Source organism: Strongylocentrotus purpuratus, unplaced genomic scaffold (genome assembly GCF_000002235.5).
Source record: "Strongylocentrotus purpuratus isolate Spur 01 unplaced genomic scaffold, Spur_5.0 spur5_scaffold_9, whole genome shotgun sequence".
Classification (NCBI taxonomy): Eukaryota; Metazoa; Echinodermata; class Echinoidea; order Camarodonta; family Strongylocentrotidae; genus Strongylocentrotus; species Strongylocentrotus purpuratus.
Window position 1 is genome coordinate 7,236,401 of NW_022145615.1, and position 3,490 is coordinate 7,239,890.

At 33.3% G+C, this 3,490-nt stretch overlaps 4 non-coding genes across 4 annotated transcripts; all 4 read left to right on the plus strand.

Annotated features, from left to right (window-relative positions):
• The first annotated feature begins 1,623 nt into the window (after positions 1-1,623).
• Positions 1,624-1,695, plus strand: TRNAC-GCA. Its single transcript has one exon. It is a non-coding gene; the product is annotated as a tRNA-Cys (tRNA).
• A 527-nt stretch (positions 1,696-2,222) lies between these two features.
• On the plus strand, positions 2,223-2,294 carry TRNAC-GCA. The gene has a single exon. It is a non-coding gene; the product is annotated as a tRNA-Cys (tRNA).
• Positions 2,295-2,649: 355 nt separating this feature from the next.
• On the plus strand, positions 2,650-2,721 carry TRNAC-GCA. Its single transcript has one exon. It is a non-coding gene; the product is annotated as a tRNA-Cys (tRNA).
• Positions 2,722-3,138: 417 nt separating this feature from the next.
• Positions 3,139-3,210, plus strand: TRNAC-GCA. The gene has a single exon. It is a non-coding gene; the product is annotated as a tRNA-Cys (tRNA).
• Positions 3,211-3,490: the final 280 nt, after the last annotated feature.

A 3,490-nucleotide genomic window follows, 5' to 3' on the forward strand; every position in this document is an offset into this window, starting at 1 on the left:
GATCGGAATAAAGCAACTGAGATGTAGAAATAGTGGGGCAAAAAAAAAATGAATTTACCTTTTATACATTTGTTTAAATAATCATACAAAAAGTCTAAATATTTATTTAAGTTCAAAGACACATCGATAGATATAACACGATTTTAGCTTTATGTTTAATCATCACTTCTTTCTGTTTGTAAAAAAAATATTTTTTTTTTTTTTTTTTTTAATTTAAAAAAATCAATTTGTTTTCTCCCTTTCTGCGTTCACTATCAATACCATATATTTTCTGATGAAAATATTGGGGGTATGTTGTTGTTTTCCCCTTATGGGGTGAACAGGGACTCTCGTCCCTTTGTTTGCCTTTTACGTTTTGTGTATGTTTAATGTTAGGAACGTGAATTTTGTAATATCATAATCCATAGACATTATTTCTAAAAAATATATTAAATACTATTAAATGTATTATAGGCTTATATCAGGAAATTCCTGTTTACAGATTATTCAAAATGCTTCGAACAACCTTGTATACGTATAAACCCAATTATGGTTATCGAGAAAAAAATGTTGAAATTTATATAAAACTGACAACAAACGGTTCATCAGTATATCCAATATTTTCTTTTACAAGTTTTAGTTTTGTTTTCAGTTTTACAAGCGACTTTAAAAAGGTGTCCTATATTTCAAAGTAATTTATTAGCTTTAATATCTTCAGCTCTTCCTTTGGGACAATCATACAAATTGTGATTTTACCCTTTTATGAATTTTATCTCGCTTTTCCCTGACTGCCCCAGTTCGATTGGGGTAGCTCACTTCTACTTCTTCAAGACCTCTTGTTAAAAAAGGTTAAATGCTTTCAATATTTAAACTGTAAACGTAAGGACGGCACGGCGCGGCGCGGCGTCTTATAACTATGAAAATATAATAATAATAATAATAGAATTATGTAGCCTTTTTTTTTTAGTGTTACAAACCATTATATAAACGAGAAAAGGCTACACGATATAAATAATTTTGAAGTTACAGAGTAAAATCCTGCATTATTATTCGTATCCCTCGCCGCCCCTTCTCCGCTATTTCCCATACTCGACTAAATTTTGTAGGGCCTATACGCGTTTACAGTTTATTTGTAATTATCACTATCGTTACTTAAATTTTCACTGCATTTAATACTGCGGCAAATATGACTTAAAAAATCAAATTTTAAATTAAAAGTGAAAATTGTTCTAGTCAAAGAATGAAATGGGAGTAATATTACATACGGTATAGGCTTAAAAAATCATGCAATCGGTGAAAGAGGTGAAAGAAAGAGGAATATTGCATAAAGCAGCATAACCTGCTTTAATGCCAATTTTTTGTTTGTAGGAATAAACTGCATGTATGATTGAGATTTATATTAATGTTATTATCTTTATAGATAAACTGCGCATTAACTTTCTATCCTTGTGAGCACACGACTGTTAAACACTCGTATTTGCTCTTAACTGAGTTAATATTTGTTTTATCAATAGACGATTGAAGTGTCACATGAGAGGTTTGTTGAATATTGTATTCCGTCAGCTGGAGTTTGTAATCCATTTCCCTTAATTCTCACACAAACCACAGATTGTTAATTAGCGGAATATCCTCCTAATCGTGCAAGGGGGTATAGCTCAGTGGTAGAGCATTCGACTGCAGATCGAGAGGTCCCTGGTTCAAATCCGGGTGCCCCCTGATTTAACTTTTGTGTGTCAATTTGATTCTGTCCATAATGCAGAACGTTATATAATTATGTTTCCATTAAAATTAATAAATGCTTTTTGCAGACGATAGATGAATAAACTGATTTTAATTGAATCGATAGATATAAAATACCTGTTTTTGTTCTGTTTTTTTTTTCAATCTTGCTGCCTCCCCTTCTCATCATCTATTCATGTGAGGATTAGGGGATCTAAATAGCATTCGGCGATTATAAATAATTGTAATTACTATAATGACAGTCAAATGAATTATTTTTTCAAATATATTTAAAAAAACATAATACTCTTCCACATGTTTTGTAGTTGTTGAGTTGTTGATTATATATAAACAATGAAGCATTAACCGAGTTAATATTTGTTTTATCAATAGACGATTGAAGTGTCACATGAGAGGTTTGTTGAATATTGTATTCCATCAGCTGGAGTTTGTAATCCATATTCCCTTAATTCTCACACAAATCAAAGATTGATAATTAACTGAATATCCTCCTAATCGTGTAAGGGGGTATAGCTCAGTGGTAGAGCATTCGACTGCAGATCGAGAGGTCCCTGGTTCAAATCCGGGTGCCCCCTGATTTAACTTTTGTGTGTCAGTTTGATTCTGTCCATAATGCAGAACCTTTTATAATTTGTTTCCCATTAAAATTAATAAATGCTTTTTTCTGACGATAGATGAATAAACTGAATTGAATTGAATTGATAGATATCAAATTTCTTTTTTTGTTCTGTTTTGTTTATTTTTCAATCTTGCTATATCTCCCCTTTCTCCGTTCATCTTTTCATGAGAGGATTAGTGGATCTTAATAGTTTTCGACGATTAGAAACAATATTGTATTCCGTCAGCTGGAGTTTATAATCCATATTCCCTAAATGATTCTCTCAGAAATCACAGATTGTTAATTAAGAGAATATCAATCAAATCATGTAAGGGGGTATAGCTCAGTGGTAGAGCATTCGACTGCAGATCGAGAGGTCCCTGGTTCAAATCCGGGTGCCCCCTGATTTCAATTTTGTTTGTCAATTTGATGCTGTCCATAATGTAGATTTTTTTTTTACAAAAAAAATAGTTACCCCTTGTGTTGATATTATTTTGTATCATCTTTTCTTCAAAGGAATGCATATCGTTCTTTCTTGAAGTATATAACGACTCGTCACTCTCTGTTTCTGTCTGTTTGTTTGTTTTCTGTCTATGTGTCTGTCTGTCTGTCTCTCTCTCTGTCTTTCTCTCTCTCCCTTTCTCTCTATTTTTTCTTTATGTCCCTTTGTCTTTTTATCTTTATAAGGATGTCTCGTTCTGAGTTCTTGAAATTGCAAAATTAATTCACAAAGTATTTCATTTATTCATTATTGCTCGTTCTTTATAATTATGCTAAAGCCACTTTCAAACTATCAGAATTCTGAGTCGGATGTTACGTGTGGGGGTATAGCTCAGTGGTAGAGCATTCGACTGCAGATCGAGAGGTCTTTGGTTCAAATCCGGGTGCCCCCTCCATATTTTTAAAAATTAAAATAGTTACCCCTTGTGCTGATATGTGTATCATCGTTTCTTCAAAGGAACACATACTTTGCTTTCTTTTTGGAAGTATTGCACAGTCATGTTATACGAAGCATATTCTTTGGTGAAGACACGACCTGTCGCTGTCTGTCTCTGTCTGTTGTTTGTCGGTCTGTCTGTCTGTCTGCCTCTCTCTCTCTCTCTCTCTCTCTGTCTCCCTCCCTCTCTCTATTGCTCCTTCTCTTTCTCTCTCTGTCTCTCTCACTCTCTCTGT